The sequence below is a fragment of the Hirundo rustica genome, chromosome 5, assembly GCF_015227805.2.
Source record: "Hirundo rustica isolate bHirRus1 chromosome 5, bHirRus1.pri.v3, whole genome shotgun sequence".
NCBI lineage: Eukaryota > Metazoa > Chordata > Aves > Passeriformes > Hirundinidae > Hirundo > Hirundo rustica.
The window spans coordinates 57,126,817-57,152,836 of record NC_053454.1 but is presented as its reverse complement, the minus strand read 5'-3'; the positions used below and the strand labels follow the sequence as shown (position 1 = coordinate 57,152,836).

General features: G+C 39.6%; 1 long non-coding RNA gene across 2 annotated transcripts; it reads left to right on the top strand.

Moving 5' to 3' along the window:
* Positions 1-469: 469 nt before the first annotated feature.
* LOC120753468 (uncharacterized) lies at positions 470-24,598 on the top strand. 2 transcript variants are annotated; one of them, XR_005701102.2, is made up of 4 exons: positions 470-630; positions 858-987; positions 15,541-15,662; positions 24,493-24,598. It is a non-coding gene; the product is annotated as an uncharacterized LOC120753468 (long non-coding RNA). The 2 variants fall into 2 exon arrangements; XR_005701103.2 differs by lacking the exon at positions 858-987.
* The last annotated feature ends 1,422 nt before the right edge of the window (positions 24,599-26,020 follow it).

Sequence of the window (26,020 nt, the reverse complement as noted above, 5' to 3'; positions counted from 1 at the left end):
GTAGGGGAGATTCTTTTGCCAGCACTCTGACTATAGATGCACTACTGAAATTCTTCAGCTGAGCCTTGGTGCTTGATCTTACCTCCCTGAAGTGTTACTGTTGGTACGTGTTTTTCTTCACCTGTGTCGAAACAGTTTAAGGGAAGTAATTGAAACATTATCCAGGCTTGAAATCTGTTTGTGTTAGAGAGAGACATGTTGAGATTGCCACTACTGATTTGCAAAAACCTCCTGAACTTGGGCATAATGAATGAAGTGATGGAAGAGAGAGAAGGACCATGGAGAGCTACCAGATATTGGGAAGGCAAATTGTTGCCTCACCTAAGAGGGCAAGCCACAGCTCTAGGCATTGGGTCATTGCTTGAAAAACCCCCACCTTTCACACAGCAGCAGCCAGCAAGAGTTGCAATTGCCCGGACTCAAGAACTGCAAGTGAAACAGGTGCTCAGGCAACTCACCTCACCTGAAGTGAGTCAGGGTGATAAGACTGCACCTAGTAATCAGAGCTGAATTGCACTACACCCTGTAAAGAAAAAGGGAGAGTCAGAAGCTACTCTAGTAAACTTCTCAGGAACTCCCAGAGACTCTGGCCGTTTGTCAACCACAAATGTGCGTCTTTGCTTCAAAATGGTGAGTGGCTTTTTCTATGACCTGTATTTTCAGGATGGGTCTGCTTAGTAATATACAAAGAGTTAATTGTTCTGCCAGGCCTAAATGAAATAAATGGTCATTATAGTGTTACTGTGTTTTGCTGTGTCAATGAATTATGGAGGTAATTTTTAGTGGATATTTTTCTTGAGTTTGCCAGTAAGCTCTGCAGCTTTAGGAGAATGTATCTCAATTCTTTGAGATCACAGGGTGATTCAGACTGACCTCAGCATGTGCTTGCCTGCATGGGGGAAGTAGAGGTTTGGGGCTCTGAAGAGCCCATGGTTATAACAAGGACTACAGTGCTGTGCTTTCAGAACCTGAGTTGTTTAATTCCTGGTAAGCTTTGTGTTCTTATTCCTAAATTTTGTCATTCTGTCTTAATGGTTAATTAACACTGATACATTGATTATAAGAATGCTTTGCATTCCTTTGCATGTAAACACAAAAATAGCTGCTTATTTAATATTTAACTACCACATTACTTTACTTCTTTAATTAAATGCAATAGTTTTTTGCAGGAGCACGAGACAATAATCTAAATGCAATTAAAATGTTCATAGTATAGGGACATAGTAGTAGGGACAGAGTATGTCCCTCTAAAGATGGGATTGCTGAGGCTTCCAGGCAAAGGTATTGGGTGGTCTGCTGTTGGTTTGGAATACTTAAGTGTTCTGGTTTAGATCAGAAAGGCGTTAAGGTGCTTTTATAAAGCTGCATAAAGCATCATTAAACATTGTTCGTGGAAGCAAACTGAAAGTCATCCTTCACGTGACATATTTGCTGTAACTCCGGGCTGACATTTCAACGAGCTGGTTTACGTCAGCCTAACAATTGACTGTGACAGCTTCTCCATTTGCACCAAAGAATGAACCTCTCTTGCAGCAGTCAACAGTATTAGCGTGCTTTAGTTCAATGGAAGAATGGAAAAAAATAAAGCCCCAACCCTAAAGCCCAGGTAATGAAAATGATGCTAATACTCGATGCTGTTAGAAGATATAATCCAGACATAATTATATATGAAGTGAGAAAGTAAATTTGGGATCACTGGAAACATTAAATACCTGAACTCTGATCCCACTGAAGTGAATTACTGCTGTTAATTATAAATAACTATATAATTATTATTATAATTATAAATAACTGTAGGGGAACAGTTTAGCCCATATTTAATACTCTAATTTAAGGAAATTAAATGGCATCAGTGACTTCCCAGTTAGATAGATAAAAAGAGGCAAACCTGGAGAAGTTTTGGAAGTTTCTCAAATGCTTCTTTCAACATACAAAATTAAAATCCATACGAGTGCAATGTAGTATGAACAAGTAATTTGTTGAAGTCTTTTACAATTAGCAGGTAAAAATTCCTTGTATAAGATGACAGCTTATACAGAGCTCTGCAACACTTCACTTTTGGAGTATTTAATATCCTCGAGTATATGACTGATATTGTGTAGGTGACAATGTCTAGCTTGCAGAATGATCTAAACAAAATTCCTAATGGCTGTTTCATTTCAGTATTTATCATATTTTTGTACTGGCATATAATCCGTAATGTGAAGCAGCAGAGAGGAAAGCTTCTATAAACAAGTCTCATTCACCCTAAGAAAACATTACCATGACAAGCAAATAATTTATGATAAAGTAATGTCTGGGCATTTTAATTAGAAAACACTTCAGGAAAGGAATTGTCTTATTCTCTGTTTTTGTGCATTTTCTTTAAAAATGTTTCTCTCTTTGCTTAAGATGATTAGAAATTTCAAGTAAAAGGTGAGCTTACTGTTCTTTTGCAAAGGTTTGACCTGTTTTTCTACACAACTGCTTCAGGTTATTCTATTGCCATTGAAAATTGGTATGAAATAAAGAGGTGTTCATTTTGGTGCTTCAGAGTAGAATCTTTAATCTGGGGCACACATCTCTGAAGAGAATTTCTATTAAGAATGAATAAACCCATATAATTTAATCTTTCAATTGTATTTCATTTAATCCTCATGTTTTGTTGGGTGTGATTTTTGATTTTTTGCAATGTTTTTATCTGTGATTTTTAATATAGGATCTACTGCTAGGCCAGGATCCTGTGACCTCTTGTATTCAGTACTAAAGCTTATTCTACTTTTAGTTGAGATTAGTCTTAAATATTTCATATGTAATGCTTCTTCATCTGTTCTAACTGATACTATTTCCCATTACTTGGCAGTTGACAGGGGAGAAGTACAGTACTTTCTAAAGGTGCATTTTTCCATTGGAAAATCAGTGGGAATATTAGTGAGACAAAGGTTTAAACTGAAATCCTACTGAAATCTTCCAGGCTATTGTTAATTTCTAGCAGGGATAGCTCATCTCTCAGTACACGTTATGTATATCTTCATTCTGTTTGATTTTCTATCATTAATTTATTGAAAAGCCAGGAGTCTTTATGTTCTGTCGCTTCTCAACTAAGTCTCAAGTTATCCTAAAGCTTTGTAGTAGGTAGAGATGTAAATCTCAGTGGGAGCACATGTTCTCAGATGTTGCTGCATCCCAGATTTCCAATTCTACTGTGTTTCCATGCTCTGATTATTCAATTTAATTTTTAAGGCCTTCCAATAAAGCAATGAAGTAGGTAATAATAAAAAAAAAGTGGTGTTTGTTATCACAGGTGGAAAGAAGAGGTTAAGGAAGAATACTAAAAAAAAAAAAAAAAAAAAAAAAAACCAAAAAAAACCACCACCAAACAATGTGCTTTTAATTATTCCTTGTTTGTGATGGGATTTTTCTGTCTGTTTCTTTCATTTTCATATTTTATGAAGGCTTTTTATCAAGTAGTTGTACTTCTAAAAGGTGATAAGTTCATCTGGGTATACCAGAAAACCAGGAAGTTATTTGTCTAAGATATTTACCAACAAAGTGTTTGTGTCATCCCTGGATGACGCAGAATTTTTTTTTTTTTTTTTTTTTTGGTGTATAAATGGCTGTTCAGACTGCTTTCCTCCAGATAATGAAGTTTTCATTTCTTCCAGATAGAAGAATTAACTCATGTTAGCATAAGGCAAAGGCATTAAACCAGTGGAACAGTGCAAGCCAGGAGAGAATCAGTTCTTGAGTATTAAATGGAAAAAGATTGATATACATGTCTTGGGAAATTTGTAATGACAGGCAAATCTATGTTGTCAAAAGTCAGGATTATCCAAATAGTTTGTACAATCCTGCCATTCCCATAATTTATGCTGTCTTTTGTATATGATTATGTGTTCCTTTTTCCTCCCCTTATTTTAAGAGTGAATCAAAATAACATAGCAAAAGGAGTCTATTACTTCTAGCTCTTCTGGAAATTTGAAAAGTATGGAGTGAATGAGGTGAAGCCTTGCAGAAAGGGAGGACATGGTTTTGTGATTAAGACAGATTGCTGTTTGGAAAGTTGGATTCCATCTTTATTTTCCCACACAATGACTCTAGCAAAGTCACTTGAATATTTTCATAGGTGATCACTCATTGTCTCTTGGAGGATTTACTCTGAAAGCTCTGGTTCAGATTTTCCAAAGTGTTAGTGAAAGTTCACCCGGCGTTCTCAGGTGTTGCTGAAGGCAGAGGCTTGCATCATTCATTCATTCTATTCAGCTCAAGGGATAACCTTAAAAAATCCCCAAAAACCAGAAACCTTTCCATTAAAAACTATGTAATTCACTCACTGGGGACAAATTTTACATTCAATTAGTTGATTTCTCTGGCTTCTGATGGCAGCCCTAATTTTTTTCTCTAGAAGTTACCATGTCTGGACCCTGCTTTGCTCATTTGCAGTGCTTGCTTCCTCCCTACTCTTCAAACTGGCCCAGTCTCATCCCCAAGTCCGAGCACTTTTCCACCCTAGGCTTTAGTTTTCCCCTAACCCCTATTTTCCTTCCCCAGAACTCCCTGTCCCTTTCCCAGTTACTGTGGCAGCATTTTGTATCTTATTTAGTCATATGTTTTCTCACCCACTACTCATTTTCTCAATATCCCCCCGAATCCCCTAATTTTCCATTTTCCCTCCACTAATCCTGTAGATTTTCCTTTCTTTGCCAGCTAGTCCCAATTAATACCACATGCTTCCTCCCCACATTGCATAATACATATTCTCCCTGTCAGCTCTCTTCCCATCCTGCTGAAGTCACAGATGATGAGATTAATTGAGAGCACAGGGGAGAGATTTTTCTGCTTTTGGTTATAATACTTAACCCAGCCCAGGGATACAATACCTGAAAGCAGCTATTACAGCAAAATGTTGACTTTGCCCCGTAGCTTCACACCGGATTATGTTCAGGATTGTTCTGTGGGGTGTGCATTTTTAGGCTTGGCCAAAACTGGGCAGATTTTAATAAATGTTTCTATGTATATATCCTGCTCTCTCTCTGTTCCCATCAAATTTCAGAAACTCTAAAGCATTCGAGTGCTAAAAGTTTCCAAATAAAAGATTGTGAGAGTATTTCTCTGAAATGGCTGAATAGTTTTGGCTGGAGTTTTCAAAAATAAATTCAGCCTGAGGCAGACAGCTGGTATGGGAAATTTCAGCTAACAGAGTTGCAATTTGGCTAAGTTTTGAGAAACTCGGAAGAGATCTGTGAGAGGGAATGAACCCTGGGTAATGTTTCACATTTCACCAAATAGCATCTTCTGGGCAATGTGCTTTTGTCACTTTGTGTGGACCTTCCCATTTGGTATAAAATTCATTCTCTGCAGAAACTGGCTAAGCTTCAGTACATTAGAATAGCTAATTTTATTTGGGGTTTATAGACTAGGAGTTTTTAAAATCATTTATTTGCTTCCCCAGTCTGCTTGAAGTATCTTTCTATATAGGTACAGCCTGCCAAGGGTATTTGTACTGAAAATATCTCTGTTCTTTCATGCTTTTTTTTATAGCTTCCAGGAGGGATTTGTGCTGGAGTAGCAGTGTCCCAGGGTGAGCTCTGAGAGAGTTTTAACCTAGCACTGTCTGCAGCACCCTGCTGTGAATCTGCTTCCCCAGTGTGCAGTCTGTATGGTAATAAAAGCAGCAGAGTAACTCCTCCTGCCCCGTTCTCCTGGGCTGCTCGTGTGAGCCAGGCTTATTCACACTCTCGCTTTTCAAGCTCTGTCATTATTTAACTTTTCTTTCTTCTTTCTTGCCCCCTTCCCCTTAGATTTGCAGTGGGTTTCAACCCGGGCATACCTTCATTACTGCAGGCTTTTTTGGGGGCTATTTGATGGTTCTTGATTCCTGGTGTAAGGCTGTAGCACACCAAATCTATTAAGTAGTGTTAAAAAGCCATTTTTTTTCTGTCATGCAAGGTTCTCTTTGTATCAGATAGACCTTTCAACCATCTTGACTGTCTCAAAGTACGAATATCTGTGTGGCCTTCAAATACCAGTGCACATCTGGGCTATCAGGAGCTTCTAAACTCAACCTCCTAAATGCAAAAGCTCTGCTGAAAGCAAGAAAGTGTTTGACAAAGACAATTTGGATCATCTGGAGCCTTTTTGTGCTCTGGTGGTCCTGAAGCACTCAACCCAAAAGAAGAGCAGCCAAAGAAAAAAACAACCCTAGCCAAAGAAAAAAAAACAACCAACCCAAGCCAGTCTATTCATCCTGGTGGATAATTAAGGCACAGAAGGTGTCTCCCCACCTGATTCATGGTAGCTCCTATTACCATCAGGGTGGGTGAACTGGGTTAGAAAGGAGTGCTACCTCAAGACAAATCCCTTCTCTGAATGTAATTCCTTGTTTCACGCACCTATTCAAAAGCAGCCTGCTAAAAAATGAGCCCTGTCAAATGAACTGATTAAAATCATGAATGCTGTGGAGTGGGGAGGGACTGATTTGATTCCCTCTCCCTTTGTGTTTTCAGTACAAAAAAAAGAGAAGATATCACATTATGTCAGCAGAAGTTCAAAGTAAATAGAAGTATATTGTTCTTAAAGCTCTATTTAAGCTGTGTAGCTTAAAACTGACTGAAGCAGGTTGGAGACATTTTAAGCTTTTGTGTAGTTTCTAGACAGGACTGAACAAATTCTTGGAAGCAAAATCCTTTGTAGAATATGAAATCCAAAAGGAAGGCCATAAATTGTTGGAGATTTCTGGAGTACTGTGTGAAATACCATGCTTGTCCTCCTACACTGTTCCCTTGGGAATTGCTTGCTGGCATTGGTCTATACCAGTGCCTTTCTAGGAGCAGGATGCTGTCAAGCCCTAACAGGACCAAACAGCTTTTGCTTGGAAAAGAGTAAGGGAAACAAGAATTTGAAGAAACAAAGTGACTACAGGGGACAACAAATGTGGGAAAAGGAATGTGTGTGTGTGTAAGGTTCAAAGGTGAAGATTTTTCTCTGCTGTTCAGAGCACTCTCCAAAGCACTAGAAAGTGCTTGAAACTATCAAAGAACCCAGTGGCTGCTTCCCTGGGCTCCTGGCAGGGACAGGTTGTTGAACTAAATGGACCTTATGGATTTATTTGTTGCTGCCATTTGTACATTTTTCTGTGATTAAGTCCTTCAGCTTTTTGCTCTTGGCAAAACTTGTGTAGAACGTGGAGCCAACTGAGTAGAAACATTATGATTTGATAATTAAATATTGCATTTCAGTAACACCAAAAAGCAAGATTTTGCGAAGGAGTATGTTTAAGAAAGGGGGAGGGGAAAAGACCCTAACTGTTTTCTCATCACAGTACACTGAGAAAATATTTAGACTGATACATAACCTTCGTAGTGTTATGTTCTACAAAATTGGCAAGAGCTTAATTCTTAGTCTGAATGCTGTGCTTGTTTTGAAATTTAAATAATAAACAATTTATATATGTATATATTTTAGCTTAAAATCACATCTTGTCGGATTTGGCTGTTAATAAAAGCTTATGGTGGAATCAGCACTCTGTCCATCCAGTGAAAATATGAACAGGACCACACAAAATGCTTCCACTGTGTCATTCCTTTTACTGCTGTTCCATTAAAATAAACTCCTTGCCACAGAACCTACTTGTCATTTCCCGCTTCTCAAAAATATCACAAGTAATGCAGTTTCTAAAGCTTTTCAGCTTCTAGATCTGGTATCTACTTGATTGTGTTTGCAGAACATCTCTTTGTATTCCTCCCTGCCATTCCTTTTCAAATACATGCAGCACTGGATCTTAGGTATACTCTATTAAATGCACTTTTTGGCCAAGACTGCTTACAGCTAAACCTAGGCCACTCAGAGAGTGTCATATTCATTTTGGTTTCTCTCATCACAGATTCCAAAAAGAAAGTGCTTGAGCTCCTAATGTATGTGTTCTATTGTCAATGTCTGCTTTAGCATTTATTGAGATAAATTCTTTTGGAATTGGTATCTGCTTCTCATTAGAGTATGCTTTTGTTTTTTTTCCTGGATTTCATAGCTTACTGAAGTAAGAAGAAGAAGAGTTTTTGGGCATTTGTTGGACTGGATAATTAGCTCATCATGCTTGTATGTTTTTGCTATCACTTATAATGTTGTCCTGTGTCATTTTTAGGTCTTCTGGGCTTTCTTAGATCAGAAGAACCACGTGTGCATTGTCATTCAACTTCATTGATTCAGAACTACTTTTGTCTAATCTGACAAAGGGATTTTCCTCTTTTTTTACAAAGCATGATAATAATTCTTTAATATGTGTTTTCATTTCCTGAGCTTTTTCTAATTTACTTTTCTGAAGGCATGTGCATAACTAGGATTTGTTTAAAAATCAGAAGAGCCTGATTCCTTTTCATGTGTTTGGATGAAAATTCACAAAATTTCTTTGAATGTCATCTTAAAACTCAAATCATAGGTAGTGATATCTTCAAATCACTAATGTCCAGGTAGTAGTGAACTGGGACTCTGGAGATTTAAGATGAGTTGTTAACATACAAATTTATTATTCAGTACCACCAACTTTACTATTTCCTTTGGCATTGTATCACCTGACAGACTCTATAACCACATAGAATTATTAAGGTGCTCTCCCTAGGACTCAACTACAGTGTTGTGATCCAGTGGTGTTCTCATAAATGATAAGAATACATCAGATTGGTGTCCTAATAGAGCTAAAAGTCTGTTCTGGTAACAAAACACAGTAAAACATTACAGGTGCTCTAGACATCCTTTAGTAGGTTTTGTTTTAAGCACGATAGTTTTAATTTGCAAATTGACTTCACCTCTTAAAATCCTGGGCTCAAATAACAGCACACACTTGCTCACGCAGCTGATGAACACTTACAACATTTTGCTATGTTTTTCTGTGCAGTTAGTTTCCAACACCTTCTCTTAGTTTACAGGGGTTTGAATAATCTGCATTTGCATGCACTGGCAGCAGTGTTCCCAAGCTGGCAGGCAGGGAATGCTAACTCACAGGGCTGTGCTTGAATGCATCACTTCTGCTATGCTCTTCCCCCTCCCCTGTGCCAGCAGCTGAGAGAGCTGTGAGTTTTCCCTACACTCAACATCTTTCTGGCTCATTGTCAGTCAAGCCATGCCAACTGCACCAGCCAGTAAAAGCATATAGGAAAAATAAATTTGTCATAGGAAAAGTACAGAAAAATTATTATTTTCATGCAAGACTACAGTAAAGGCACTGTTGGGCTATACCTTGCTAACGAGAAAAATTTAACTTTCAAAATCAGGGGGTTTTGTCAATGACAGCGTGCTTGAGGGCTCTTCCACTCAAAGGGTTAGAACCAGAACTTTTTTTTTTTTAAAAACTGCTACAGCATTAACATTTTATTAACGCTATGAGTGGATGAGGCAGCATGATACCATTGTGCTCTATCCTTCTCAAAAAATTCTGTGTGAATAAGAGTAAAGGGATACGCTGGCTGATACACAGGAAGTTACAAGAGATGTGTGTAGTGAAAATTATGTTTGATGAACAGCACTTTCTACAGTGGTTTATTCATTAAACCTCAAAACACAGTGGTTTTATATGTTATTTTTAGTGTATTATAAAATGACAGAAAGTTGAAATAGTTGTTGAAATACCTTTATGACTAGTAAAGAAACTCAGCGGACTTTTAGTTTTTGCATCTTCCCTAAACACACACTTGCCATTTCCTCTTATTGTAGGGAGGCAAAAATCAGACTCCTGTTTTTGTAGCACTTTGCTTCTAATCACAAATTACAACTTCAGGATTTGTGTGATTATTTTGTTTCTAATTCTTCCAAAGAACTTTGCAGGACCGTGCAGAAAGCATTGTGATAGCAAATGCTTCAGCTTATGCTTGAAATGGCTTAGTCTTGGCACGCTAATCTAAATCATGACAGTTTGCATTTTTTGTTACTCATACGTGTTTAGCAGAATCAATGTCCTAAAAGTCAGCAGTGCAACTATAATTATCAATAAATAATACACACATTATTTGTCAGAGCTGTCTTGAAAGACTGTTGCAAGTGCATCAATTATTTAACCTGAAGACTAAGATCAAGCTCATTAATCTCTACTTAATACATTGTATTGATATATCAGAGACCTAATTTTGCTCGAGGCTTATTCCATGTGTCAGAGGTGGCTATTGAGTAGAAAATTCTTTTTATTGCTCTGGAAATAACTATTACATGTCATAAAATGGTGTCAGATTTTCTGAAGTCAAAACGTCCAGAGAGTATAAAACGTGCAGAACATTATAGGTGCTTAGTTTTGACATTTATGGACAATCAAAACTGAGGCACAGTCAAAACTTGAAGAAACAAATCTGTACCAAAGCCAAAGACTGTATTTTCCATCCTGCTGAGGAGCCTTTCAGTACCAAGAACACTGAGGAGTAGGAGTTTTCACAGGGAAAAATATTCCCTGTATGACAGAAAGCTAACAAACTATGCCTTCTCTTATACCTGATATCTCCCAGATCCTGGTACAAGGTGAGGGGGACTATGATGGCAAACTCCAAGTAAGACAAGAGATTGATTCTGGCAAATTGCACCAAGTCAACTCCTCTCCTGACTTGAAATGCAGAATCTATTTCAATCTCATGACAGAAAAGGAGTGAGTCACCCATTGTTCTGTTATTTGGATGTGCACAGCACATATGAAGCCATATATAACTTAAAGAAAGTTATTTATGGGAAATAAGGATCCAAGAGAAAAATAAAATTTCTGCAATACAAAAATACAATTAGTGATAAAAGCAGTATTGACATATGCAATGTAAAATACTCTGAAAGCCAAGCTATTGTGGGTCCAGTTTATGACAGTTTGTCTTGAAGAGAGAGGACAATGCTCTTTTGCCTCCAAAAATAGGAAAAGGCTGAGTTTCTATTAATGTCACATTGATTTTGTTCACCTGATCAGAGATTATTTTTTATGTGCGCGTGGGAGGGGAGCCTAAGAACGCCAGAAAAATGCTCCATTTTGCTATTTTTTTGATGGCCCTTCAGGCACTGTAGTTAAACCTTTCTCTTCCCCTGTGATAATTTAGAACTTGGCAGAAATGTTGTATAAAGTAGGTGTAACAACAGGGATAAATTTCTCCATCTTTTGGAATGGAGTTTAGCTGCGTGAAATTCCGAGAGATACCTGTACCGGAAAACCTGCCGAGATCTTTCCCTGGGCTCCTCTGAGCCCTGAGAAGCCTCAGGAATTTCATGTATTCCTGTATCTATGTGAGCTCTGGCCTTGGTCACAAAGTCAATTTTTAAAGGCTTAAATAAGAGCCATCCTCTGTTTCTTAAAACAGTTTTTTAATCTCCAAATGCCCACTCTGTTATCTGACTATGCCAGAAAACCATAGGATCAGTATTTTCACTGGTTCATTTCCTCTGGCTATCTATGGAATCACCCACATCTGATTTTAATTAGCAGTTATGAGTCACTGGTGTGTGTGTGTTTATGAACGAGCAGAGGAAAATACTCTAGTCTGGTTGTTTGGGCACGTCTCTAGGAATTAAGAAAAATTGTGCTCTCTTCCCTCTGCTGGCCTGATGAACATTTCCTTCAAGTCAGCAAAACATGAAAAATCAATAAACTGTTCTCCTCCCTTTGCTTTCCTCGTTCTTGCATCCTTTCTGACCCAATAGATGTGGGTTGAAATCACTGGATCAGAAAGGCTGGCGAGCCCTGGCCCTGCACATGGGTGGTGGGTGTGTGAGGGAGCTGGAATTCCACTTTCCTCCGCAGTCCAGAGGGAGGAGCACATCTGCACCACCATCTCGGACTGTGCTGGCTGTGTCTGCACCCCAGTCCTGACGTATCCCTGCTGGAAACCACAGCACATCCACTGCTGGTGTAGGTTTACTGGCTGGAATTCTGTCTGTGTTGCGTTAACATATTCTAGTTTCAGCAGTAAAGCAAACCCACTTCCAAGGCATTCGCTGTAGGTGAGTCTTACATGGCTCCATGCTCAACTTGTTCCCTTTGAGGACTCTTTCCTGAAGTCTCTCACCAGACACTGCCAAGGGAACTGAGATAGCCAGCCTGCAACTCTGGTTTCCACTGGCTGGCAAAACAGCAAACCTTTGGGAGCTGTTTCAGGGAATACCTCCTGTGATATAGCTCTGATTCTCTGTGACAACTTCCTTATGTTTATTGAGACTCAGGCTCAACGTTGTTGTCTTGCAAGCTCTGGGAAAGGGAGGACAAATTTGAATTTTTGGACCCTTTCTTCATTTAGAGCCCTGATGTTACTAAAGTGACAAGTGAGATGTCATCTCTAGATGAGCAGAAGCCAAAGCACAGAAAACCCTTCTCAAGGATGGATCTTGGGGATGGTCCCCACAGCCCTACTTGTAGGAGAAAGAAATGTTCAAAGGGAAGAAGGAAAGGCCCATTGTACTGTGGCTCTGTACAAAATTGCGCTGTGGAGTGGTAATTCCTGGGCGGTGCTACTGAAATGTGTTTTAATAGAGTTCATGTATCTCTGGGGTTACGGTAAGTATGGCTGCTTCTCCTGAAAACTAAACAAACACATTCCTCAACATGAAATCCCACACAAATGGTCTAAACACAGATTGTGACTTTCACTTAAACTCCCTGTTTTTGGAAAGAATTCTAATTTTTCTTTTGAATTGGCATAAACTGTCCTTGAGTAACTAGCTTCTTTTCAGCTTACTCCACCCTCTTTTCCTGGATTTCTCATGCTTCTAAAGGGCAATGGGAATACAGTTAGCCATTTAATCCCCAACTAAGAGTTTTTAAGTCTCTTGTTAGAGGAGTTTTTTGTACAGATGGCTTTTTCTTGGACCAAGTGGGCTAGATAAGCCTGCATTTACCAGTTTATCATCTGTCCTGTACCTTTTATGTACGAATAGAACAAATAATTAAAAAATCCCACTTTCTTGCTGCGGGAGATCAGGCTGACTGAGATTATAGGGCTGGAGTCAGTGGGGATTTAGCCACATCACTCACACAGAATTTGGTGTGTCAATATTATTCAGTCTAATTGACAGGAATGAAGTAGTCAGAACGTGGACTTACATTTTCTTCATTTACGACTATCTGTATCAATGAAGCTTGAAGCATAATTGTTACTTGGATAAGCTTCTGTGGTTGTAGACTTTTCTCATGTCCACTTTCAAGACAATTGTTCCAAATCTTTAGTCAGGCCTCCTCTGATAGAGGAGTAATATTATGAATAGCTGGAGAATTTCCAGGTGTTACTTCCCTTACACACTCAGCAGGCACTACTGTAGCACATTCATGCAGGCATAAAAGCCAGATAGAAGTTAGTTCCTCCTGTGTGTGTACCAGAGTGGCCCCTGCCTCACCTCTGCTCAAATTCCAGTAAGATTTGTGAAAACTGAGATGGTGTGGGCACACGGGCACAGCAGCCACCAGCTGCCGAAACAGCTCCAGTTACTGCTAGGACGTGGGGTGAGACTGAATACTTTGTATTGAAAACTGAATTTTCGTCTCCCCCTCGGCTGTGTGACGTGCTGTTCTCTGGCAGGTCAGAATTCAGGATTTGGATTAACTGGAGTAATGAGCAGTTGTTGAAAGCGTAAGACTTAGCTGGTGATGCCTCCAGAACTCATTTTCTCCCAAGAGGGCGTGTCCTCTGACATTCTGTCATTAAGCGTAGAATTTCTAATGTTTCTGCTGTGTGGAAAACGAAGGAAGAAAAATCTAAAAAAGCCCCAAAAATCCCACAGACAACTTCAATAGAAATATCTAATATTTTGAAGCATTTTTTCAGGCTGTTGTATTTAATAGACTAGTATATTATTCTATACAAAAATATTTTTGTGATATCCTTCCAATTGTCTGGTTCTCAATCAATCAGACAGACCAAAAATTAGAATTCATAATTAAACTTGTTGCTGTTTTTCGTCAATACTGCTGATTCACAAACAAACCAAAATTGTTGCATTTCGTTTGATGATCACAGTCATGGAAACTTTTTTTCTGAGGGGTAATGATAAAGATACAAGACTGAAGACATTTTAAGTCATCAGCTCCAGTCCTTACTTCTTTTATATATGCCTATAGAAGTATATTAATTTTACATGTACTCATTTAGTTATCACTTCATACACAGTTGAAGGAATATCAAGCTAGACTGGATTTCTCATAGTTGACTCTAGATTTACACTGTTATGTCAATTGAAGGGGCTTCATTGACTGACCCAGAATTACTATAATTTGCAGCAGCCAAGGACATCAGGTACAGCAGTCTTACATTCTTGTGCTGTTTATTGCACATCAGTGACATAAGAATGATCACTGAGAACAGTGATTTATTTCCTCCAAGAAAACTGTAAAATAGCCTTTAAACTACATTGTGTGATTTCTACACTTAGTAAAACACAGTCTTATAAATGGCATTTGCTTTAACAGTGAGATTGTTATTTGTGCTTGGATTCTCTCTGCTCTTGAGTGCACAGTAAAAACCATGGCTGACCAATTTTCTATAAGTAGCTGGAGTCATTTCGTTTGAAAGAAATCTACAGCTCCTCTGTGCTCTGTATTTGGGAGTTCTGTTGTCTTAATAAGGCACAAAATCGCTCACTTAATGGAGATTAAGCTTCTTAGAGAAAAGTGCATTTTCCTTGAATATCTATGTATTTGTTTTTGTCGGTGATGTCACTTCTCAGGGTTGGGTTTTTTTTCATTCTAGCAGCTTCACCGATGTTTCATGATTAACAAATGCTATTTATGCATTTTTCAGTACTGTGCTACTGTGAAACTTTGGATTGTGCGTTCCTCTAAGGCGCAACTCCTTGATGTTCTGTCCTAGAAGAACCAATGCAATTTTTATTGATAGATATTTGTTAATCATATTTTAGAATGTACTCAAATATCAAATGACTTTCACTTTTCTGTGCTTGGGAGAATGTTAAGTTAGAGTTTGTTTCTAAATCAGATAAATATAGACACAGTTCTGTCAGAGGATCTTTACTAAAGATACCATTTTACTTACTTTTGGGATATGAGGAACTTACTGAGCTTGCACTGAAAGTTTTAAAAAGTGGCCTTTCCAACAGAAAGTGGAAGTCAATGAGCAATTAACTTCATTTTAATGACACAGGAGTTTATCTGTTGATAAGAAACACACCATGATTGTTGTCTGTTAGGAATGTTAGCAACTCTTTGAGATAACTCGAACATAGGTTACTGTAAAATTAATTAAACTGTAATAATTGTGTTGTGCTTCAGCTACCCAAACCTTTAGCGACTGGTCTGTCTCACACTGAAGCTAACACACTTTTCAGCTGACAGCACATTCTAAATTAAATTGTTGTGGGTTGAAATTTTGGAACTATACTTCTCTTTTTTTAAGACTTTATTTAATTTGAATATCTTTCCTTTTTGGAACCATCATAAATTCATAATCTGCTGAATTCAGAGGATGCAGGATGACATGAGTAGCCCAAAAAGACTCTTAAGTCACACGCGGCTAGATGTGGGACAATGTATCCAGGAAGTATCAGCTATGCTTGCCTGTTTCTTATTTTTCTTTTCTCATAAACATTCATCATAACTGCTTTCAGGTACTGAGCTGGAGAATGTGCATCTATATACATATTTGAAATTTTCAGTACAAAAAATTACATGGACCCTAGAACGCATCTAATTCATCACTGGCATTCCAGATCTTTTCACGTCAGCAAAGGTAATTTAAAGCTTTTGTTTTGTACACATAGTCTTCCTTTTGGACAGAAGCCTAATATGGAACTGCAGGACTGCTGAGAGACAGTCATAAAATACTGACACAAAGCACTCTCTTAGCAGCCATACCAAGAGATGGTTAGGACAGATAGCAACAGTAGTGCTGAGCTTTTGTACTCCCAAACCAACACAGTGGTTCCTTGAATGCCCTTATAAACTTTGACTAGTCCTGAACTATTTTAAATTCTTGTGGGAACCATGCTGGCAGTGATCTGCCTAAAGGATTAAGCAGAGATAACACATTCCCTACAGAGTCCAGCTAGGCTAGCTCCCAAAACTGTAAGACCAGGAGCTTATTTTATGAGGTCTTACAGTGTAGTTTTGAAGTGCATATTGATCTTTCAAAACCACTGGAGGAGAATTTGAGCTCTACCAATCGCAGACATTGAAAAGTCTTCAGTCAGAAGTCCAAAAGTAGATTTGGTCAATGCTTCTCCTCCTTGAACATTGTTGCACCTACCACTCTGTGGTGTCATGGAGACATGATATCCCTAATATCCCCTATAGATTGCTCTTCCCGAAGCCAGGTGGGTTCTGTGCTTCATTGAACAGCTTTCCATTACACTGTATGGGGTTGCACTGTATGGGATTTAAGGGGAATACTCTCATAGGAGAGCTAAGCTGGTTTCATTAGATAAACTGATAAAACTGGAACTCTTTTCAAGGTCTCTTCCAAAATATTAAAAAGTTCAAAACTTCTCCAATCCGTGATCACAACATGATTTTATGGTAGGCTGGTAAACAAGAGACACTGCGTAAATTTACCTTTTAATATATTATTCAAATAATATATGGGAGAGATGTAGGTAAGTTATTTAGAGTTTAGATTACTTCAGCAGTTTTTTTAATACTTTCGTCTCATGATAGCTCTGAAAAATGTTTTTAAAGCTGGGAAGAGATTCTTTGGGAATAATTTAGCAGCCTATCATTATGAGTAGAATTTTTTTCCCACTCAGTCATCCCTTTCTCTTTATCCTGTGCTGGAATATTCGTACTAATGGCATGCTGCTACCAGAGGAAGATGAAGCATATAATGCTACTTAGAGTGGTTTTACTGCTAACAGTTTGGGTTATAGATGCTGTTGGTCTGCACCTTTATCCATGAAAATGTGAATTTTAAGTTAGGAAATAAAAGCTTAAAAGAAACAAGTTAACAACAAAGCGGATGGAAGTTTTCAGTATTCTAAGATAATATCTGTTCACATAAACCACCAGGCTACAAAGGATTTCAGCATTTTACAAAGCTTCTGCTCAGCTTCCAGCTGGCAAAAATAATGCTATTTTCAATAGTAGGAAAGGTGGTGGTTATGCTGTTTTGCATTGCAGAGTGTTCTTATCCCATGTTGTGTCATGTCTCAGAGTAGGTCAGTACAAAATCAAGAATGAAAGAAATGAAACTTTGAAGATATTTGTTTTTTCCAGCTCAGTAACTTAATATTTCATCAAGGGTCTTCTGGGAGCTGATCTGAATATGTTGCAGTGAAGAGAGCAGCCAGGGAGGAACTCTAATGAGAACTCAGTATACATTCCTGACTGCCTTCAAACAATTTGGCGGCCATAATCTTTTAAAACATTCCAAGCACTCATCTCTCATTGTCTTTTGTGGTTTGGACGGAGTATTGTTGATTGTTGGACTGGTTTTGAGGTAGTCCCCTGAGTGAAATTGTGGATCCTACCTCACACATTATCATCTGCATTTGCATATAATTGAGACATAAGCTCTCTGGCAATCTGCAAAAGGAATGCTGTAGAGCTCTTGTTAAATTTTCTAAGAACAAACACAATAGGAATGCCAGCCTAGGATGTAGGTCAAGAATTTGTCCAAGGAATATTCTTTATTAAATCCAGTGAAATCCTCTGGAGGTTGTTAGATATGAGTTAAAGGAAAGACCTGTATCCAAGACCTCCTTAGTATGGGGATTAAGACGAAATGAGATTTGGATCTTCTTTGCCTCTACACTTGTTTGTTTGAAACTAAAATAATTCCAGATTTTTTCAGTTTTTATTTTCAACTTTTTTTTTTTTCCCCCCCATAGTTTTGAAAAATGCACCAAACCACACTCAAACCCTGGGTGTCCTTTTTGTAAATAGCATCTGTGCAGGAGGGTGCTTGAGTGTGTTTTGGGGGTTGGAGTGAGTGAGACAGAGTGAGAAACCACAGAGGTACTTTATAGTGAACATTGCTCCTGCAGCAGCTCATAGGGTGAGAGGTGACTTTAGCAATGACTTGCATTACATAATACCTCCCATCTCTCTGCAGATGTGTGAGTTTGTTTAAATGTTTTATGAGGTTTTTATTGCACTGTAATGTAGTCCCAACCCCTCTGCAGTTGCCAGTTTGGTCACAAAATATAATAAATTTTAAAATACCTAATGCTTCAGCTATTCAATAATTTTCTGACAGGCCCCCTGATGCAATTATGGTACCACTGTGTCACTGAACTACTTTTGTTTGGGATGTGTAGAACAGCAGGTTTCATTCACTAATCCTATTCTACAAAATCCCTGTGTTTAAGCAGATTTGAACGTTCTGTACACTTAAAAAATTACTATTCTCTGTCCCTCGTGCTTCCATTCCGTATGGAATGATGACCAGTGCTTCCATCCTCTTTTGGGGTTACCATGCCTCCTTGATTTGTGGTGAAAGTAGCAACTTTTTGAAGATCACTGTGGTGTTTTTCAGGGCTCTAAAACAAACTGAATTCTTGGGCAGCATCTCTGCTCTGTGCTGATATACTACCCATACAATAAGGTTTATATTGGGGGCCACTGAATATCAAACACTAACTCATGAGAGACCTGAGTCTGGGCCAGTGAAGTCTTCCCTTTACATTAAGGCAGTGCTCAAGTAGCCCATTCCTTAAAATAAAAAAAAAAAAAAATCCATTTCTTTTTAAAATGGAGGAAGCAAAATTTGTGAAAGAAGATACCTCAACCCTACACTTAAAAATAATCTTACTGCGTAAACAGATGGCCATTTTAAGCTAAGTAACTCAAAGAGAACCAAGGGAAGACATACATGCATGAAGAAAATTATTCCCTCTTTCCAGTTTCTAATTTCCACTTCAAACAAGGCAACTTCCTGCTGGGCTCTGAACACTGTAGGGAGGGCTCAGTGGTCAGATCTTGACTGAGAAAACCAATTTTCCATTTGAAATTTCTCTCAGAAGGAAATGGCTCCTGAGATGCAGGAGCAGATGAGCAAATAGTGCTTGAGTATTTGAGTGGGGTTATGCTCCTAAGGAACTTGTGCTGCTGCGAGGGACATAATCATGGAGATAAGATTTTATGAAAGAACAGTCTTAACTTTTGTATGAAGTCTCTCAATTTAGGAAGATGGAAAGTGGCTGCATTCACAGAAATTTGAGGAAAATTAAAATTCTGTACAATTTTTTGTATGATTGCTTCTTTAGGGATGACAGGTAGGAAAAGAAACATTTGGTTTCTGGCATTCAGGCCCAAATGGAACCCCAGAATTCTAGGAAAGGAAAGATGTGTGTGTTTTCATAGATAGTCTTCAATGGACTTTCCAGCAGAAATTACTATCTCCTGTACTAAACTAAATTCCTCATGGTTCCCTGTTAAGACAACTTCTATTAAAAACACACCGACTAGATGCAATTAAAAATTTCATGTTGAAACACATTTAAATTTGGAGTGTCCAGTAGTCAAAGACATTGGTCATGTAAAACAAATGGTCTTACTTTGGCCTACAGCTTCCTGAGAGGTCTTTGTAATGATCCCAATGCCTCAGGAGGGATAAGAACCTAAATCCCTACATCAGGCTGTATCTTCTGGGCTGTAAAAAAAAAAAAAAGACAAAATAGCCAGCTATGGTTATCTGCTTTGTGTGTCAGATATCTCAAATTCAGCTCAGTAGTGTCAGATGGGTAGCAGGATGGAATGTTCCAAAGAACTGCAAGAGTTCACTTGAAACCATGCGGTGCTGCTTTTTCCTCTGGAGAATTGCGTAATTAATTGCATGCCTGTGCCCTCCAAGTTATCAGTAGGATATGAAAGCATTGCTCACACATTTCAAACACTTTATAAATATTGTGTATATATATCTGTGCCAACTGAAATTATAATTCGAATAATTATCCTTGTGATAGCTTAGGTATAATATATTTCCATTTTTATTCTGTTCCTCTGTGAGTTGTTTCTTGTGTGTGCAAATAATCCTTTTCCCTTGGTTTGTAGCTGCAGTGTTGGTTGAATACCTGCATCTTTGTACAAAGCTCAACTTTTGGGGTAAAATTTGACACATAATTATACTTTTTAATGTTAACCCAATTGTGAAACACAATTATCCTTACATGGATAGCAGTCCGTGAGATATTCAGTTCAGTAGAGAGCGTAACCTAATACGGAACACTTTGGTAATTTAATGGGTTTTTACCCCCCCTGGAGATGAAATATTAGAAATATCAATATAAACTGTGAAGAAATAATTTTAATTTAATTTTAGCCAGATGAAAAGAGTTTATAAGCAAGAGTGAGGTGGGAGAGATTTTTCTATACTTACGGCTTTTGTGACTTTGTTGAAGTGCAAGTGTCCTATCTACAAGGAAAAGAGCTAAAGACAACATTTCTCACTTCCAAGGTGTTCCAGGATTGAAGGTACTGAAAAAAGATTGTGAAGGCACGGTGTGTACCTCTGAGGGGACACTGGTTTGTGGAGCAGAGTGAGATATTCCTGTTCTTAGCTGGAATATAGTTCAGTGGGAGTTAACTCCAATTGACATTGGGGTTCAGAGAAAGCGAGGGCAGAGATTTTTGGCTGTTGCTTTATTTTCTTCTGTGTAGCTTTGCGAAGAAAGGAGCCTAATTTTGCTAGAAGCTTTCCTCAATTCAGGAGGAGCCAGCCATCTCCTGTGCTGCTTTCCACCATCTGAATAGGAATGGGCAGAGGGCCCAGGAGCCAAATTCTCCACCTTAACCCAGTGACGTCTGAAGAAGCCAAGAGTCCTTCCAAGCAGTTGCAGTGGGAAAGGGCCAACAGCTACTTAAGACTGCCCCTTACTCACATCCCAGATACTTTGGGGGCTAGAAGGGAAGTAGTAGAAGGCAGCTGGGAGAGCTGCCAAGTGTCACACTTTTGGCAGCTTTGTCACACATTCCTTCAATTTTGGATTTGGCTGCGCCTCGGGAAGACTCGCAGGTTTCTGCGTGAAGTTTTCGTTCCTTACCGCTTGGGGCCACTGTGGCACTCTTGAGCAGGAAACATGGGGCATCACCTCCCTGTTGGATCCCAAGAGGGAAGGAGCTCTTGGGAGGTACAAGCTGCAGCATAGCGACAGGACATTTCCTATTGTCCTCACTGCCTTTGCTGCGCTCCAGGTGGCTGAAACAACCTCGAGCATCCCAGGTGCTTCCTATCACTCCTCAGCTGAGCAGGTGCCCTGGCAGCCCTGGGCTAGCGCTGATGGATCCTCATCCCAACTCCCCGTTCATTGGGAGCACCTGGACAGGTGCTAGAGTTTTGTAGTTTTTTACTTCGCTCTTGCCCTCCTCAGGGCAGGCTGTGTTGACAACAGGATTAGGTGTTTGATCATCAAAAATAGCACAAGAAGGCAAGCAGAAGGTGAGATTACAGAGGATTGTTAAACAGGGAAAGCCCGGACAGCAGCACAAGTGAGAAAAGTCTTATCATCACTGTTGAAGATACACGCATATTCCAAGGTAGTTAAGTTCTCTAATGGTGGCAGAAGGCAGAAACACTGGAATTTTTGGTTTAAAATACTATTGGAAGACATGTTAACTCTTACTTTGCTAGGCAAATACTTTGCTCTTGAATCCAATACAGCTAAACTATTGTTTTCTTGATGGCAGTACCTGAAAGAAAATACCTCTTACTTCTGCCATACTACATTACTCTTTCAATCTGTAGTTAGGAACATAATTTTCTTGTCCACTTGCATTTGAAATATTGTGGAGGTCAGGCTAAATAACATTCCTTTTCCTACTTGGATGGATGATGGTTAAGATGGTTATTTAATTTTATATATTTTTAGGGTAGCACAAAGTTGGGGTGCTGGGGCTGGGGTTGATACTGTCTTCTAGATATTTCATGCAAATTATAAAATATTTCAAGTAACTTCACACTGACCCTCACTTTTGTCACAAGCATTAAATAACTTCTCTCAGAGAGAACAGACAGTGGAGGTCACTTCTCTGAAGGCGCTGGAGGGAAAGAGAAACTCGCTGTTCTCTCCCATTTCAGCGATACTGAGTGACCTGCTCAGCCTGGAGCAGCAAATCCCTGGGGCCCAGACAGCCCCTGGAAGCAGAGCTGACCACGGTGACCCACCACAGCTCGGCTGCAGGGGTGTGGGTTGGTATTGGTTTTCAATTTAGACAAGATGTTGTGTGAGTCACCCTGCCCCCTGCCCTCCCACCAGTGCTATGAATAATAAACTCAGGCAGAAGCTGGGAGCCAACTGATGTGCTGCCAGGGCACGGTTCCTTCTCCCCGTGCTCCTTTCCCTCTCTGCGCTTTGCTGGACCTGCAGGGCCTGCTGTGGGTGGAGGTGAAACACATCTGGAAGGGGGCTGATTCAAATGGCGCTCGTAAGTGAAGAAGGAGGTTCTAAATCCGACCCACCCTGGGGAAAAGGGGCTGAGGTCATAGGAGGGCAGAATGCAGAGTATTATTATAGTGAAAAAGTGAAAAAAAATTACATCAAATGTTTGCTTAAGGATCAGGAGTCCTGACCCAGCCCGTTTGGTTTGCCAAATATTACATGAAGCTACATAAAAAACCAACTCTAACCTCTCACAGCTCTCCCATTAGGTCACATTAAGCTTTGGCAGGGAGGATGGTCCTACTTGGTGGTTTTTTTGATTTGTGGTTTGCGTTTGGCCAACCTGACGTATTTAAATTTATTTTATTTTGTAAATGCTCAATGATAGAGTAAAACTCTAGAGTAAACTTGTTCTGGCCAACATTTATTGTGGAAAAATTCTGTATTATCAAGAGATCTTTGCAGAACAGCTAACAAATTAAAACAAAGCATTTCAAGCACATATTGAAGTTCTTTTTGCAAATGAAGGAAATGTACTAATGGCTTCAAGCCATCACTTTTGGTTGTTATCCACTTTTAGCCCTCTGGGCTTTTATAAGCCTGGTGTCTTTTGACTCTCCCCATGAGGACAGCAGTGCCTTCGGCTGTGGTGCAGCCAGGGGAATGAATCAGAATATGTTCTCCTCCTTATAACTTTGTTAACCTTTAACAAGTTTGTCTTTCCTGCCTTTATGAATAACTTGGTCAGCCCTTTTGCTCCCATGGAGGCTTGGTTTGGCTGTTGGCATTGAACTAGGAAGACCTGATTCTATGCAGGGACTTTTCTAATCTAGAAGAATATTAAGTACTCCCTATGTAAGCTATTTTTTTTGCCCACTAAAACCAGAATTTGAAATACTGTGGAGAACGATATACTCTTTTTATATTTTGTGAACAAAAAATGTTTTTTCTCTATGCTTTTTTTTTTTTTAAACAGAAAATACCCCAACAAGAAAATTTAAAAAAACCCCAATCAGTTACATTTTCCTTAGTGGGTCATTTTTGATTTGTTTAAAATAAATGAAATACTTTATTTTTCAATCAGATTGGTAGTTGCCTACTTGTGGTAGAATAATAGTCCAATTCCTTCTGAGGGCTACAGTCTTGTGAGATATATTCTTGTCTTTATAGCTTTTTCTAGTGCAGTTGCCAGGCTTTATCATTGAAATATAATCTCATCAGAGGTAAAAATTTGTACTGCATGGAACCCGAGTAGCTGGAGCTAGGAAGCATTTGAAGAAGCCTTCAAGTGAACCTACTGCCTTCTAACTTTTGCAATTTTTATATGTTGAAAATTTCATTTAGGTGAAAAACATGCAAAGAAACCATTTGATATGTTTGTAATGTTTTCCAGAATTTACCCAGTTCAAGGGGTAAAAATGGCACACTGCTTTTCTCTTTGAAAAGAAATTTTGCAGCTGTTTTAAAAATAAGTGACAATAATGCAGGGAGAGCAATAGCTTAATTATTATTTTATCTATAAGCTATGTATCAGAAATACATCTCCTAAATGGTTTTAAAAAGTACGACTACAGGTTTGAATTGCAATTATGTCAGCAATTGCAATTATGTCCTGCCAAAACTCATTATTCTGTTCTGTGCACATATCTTATGTAGACCAGCTTTTCCACCATTTGATATATGAATTTAGACCCTTGTGGTGGGTTGACCCTGGCTGGATGCCAGATGCCCACCCAAGCCACTCCATCAGCAGGCCAGGGGACAGAAGATACAGCAAAAATTGGTGGGCGGTGGTCAGGACAGGGAGAGATCACTCACCCACTGCTGTCACAGACAAAACAGGCAAGGCTTGGGTTCATTGATTCAGTTTATTGCCAAGTAAATCAGAGTAGGATAAGTAAAATAAAATCTTAGAAACACCTTCAACCCAAGCTTCCTTCTGTCTTGGGCTTAACTTTATTCCTGATTCCCAACTTCCTCTCCATCCACTGGCGCAGAGGGATGGGGAAGGGGTGTTGCAGGCTCTTCATCACTCGTCTCTGCTGCTCCTTCCTGTTCGGGGTGGACTCCTCATTGTCCTTCTCTGCTTCATTGTGGGGTCCCTCCCTCAGGGGGCGGTTCTCCATGTACTTATCCAGCTTGAGTCCTTCCCACAAGCTGCAGTTCTTCAAGAGCTGCTCCAGTGTAGGTCCCCCAAGGTCACAAGTCCTGCCAGCAAACCTGCTCCAGTGTGGGCTCCTCTCTCCACAGGTCCTGCCAGGAGCCTGCTCCAGTGCAGGCTTCACACAGAGTCACATCCTCTTTCAGGCATCCACCTGCTCCTGTGGGGCTTCTCCATGGGCTGCAGGTGGATCTCTGCTCCACCATGGTCCACCTGCATGAACTGCAGGGATGCAGCTGCTTCACTCTGGGCTGCACCACTGGCTGCATGGGAATCCCACCTCTGGCACCTGGAGCTCCTCCTGCCCCTCCTTCTTCACTAGCCTGGGTGTCTGCAAGGCTGCTCTTCTCATGCATTCTCACTCCTCTCTCAAAGCCTCTGGCTGCAATTTGCTTTGCGCCGTAGCGCTTTCCCCTTCTTAAATACCTTCTCCCAGAGGCGTTAGCACCATGGCTGCCTTGGCCAGTGGCTGGCTCATCCTGGAGCCAGGCTGGCACTGGCTCCATCACACAGCAGCTCCTCACAGAAGCCAGCCCTGTACCAAAGCCTTGCCACACAGACCCAGTTCAGCCCCGCACGTAGCAGGCTGACAGCAGCCCTGTAATCTGGTGACTGTACAGCACGGGCTCCACACACATAGCAGTGTTTGTACAATGTTCCTTGCTTTTGGCACTTAGCTAAGCTAATCACTAGGCTTTTTGGCAGGATAATTAACCAAATGCCATGCTTGCTGATACCTCGACAGAATTGTTTCTCCTCCTAGAGTTAGCTTGTTGAAACGAGTTTAAATGTTCTTATCCTTAAGCTGCAGTGCCGTCAGCAGGGAAGATTTAAAATAAATTGTAAAAATAATTTGAAAAAAATACCATGTCCCACGTAGTTTTTGAGCTCTTGATTGGCTTTTTCACAGATGCTGGCAACTATAGCAGTAGTTCTGTTGATACGGGTGATTAACTGATAGTTGGTGTTAAAACACCGATCTGTTCTGTGGGAGTCACTGTCACACCAGCTAGGGTTGGCCTGACTGGAGGTCACACGTGATCTAAAGACGACAAATTCCTGTATTGTCTGATCCTCTTGAAACATTTTGTTCCGTTGTGCACTTTTGATAGCAAAACCACCTTTAAATGCCAAAGCCATTTTGTCATAGCTGTCACTGACTCTGTATTACAGAGTTGGAGACAGATTTTACAAAGAGATGTGTCAATGACATTTGTATTGTTGGTGGAGAATGATGCTGAATTATTGAAAAATTACAAAGCTGAAGATAGTTGAAAGGGAGTTTTCAAATCTGTGTGTATGCTGTAAAAATTGGCAGCTATATGCCAACATTATTTCCATTTGTTTTTCAAGTGTCAAGATAAAATTGGCAATGAAAAGACCTGCACAGAACCTCAATGACTTGTTGGATGGAAAGGATCTTTCTTGTTCACTAACAGTAATCCTTTGTTATAGTTTATGACTTTGCATTTATGAGTTTACAGATTTTCAGGAGTGACAGAAGAGGTTAAATATGATGTTTCTTGTTGCAGGGTCAGCCTGTTCCTCAGTTCCTCCAATTTGTGATTAGCAATGCTTATTAGCTTGCCAGAGGTTTGGATTAAATGCTTAATCACC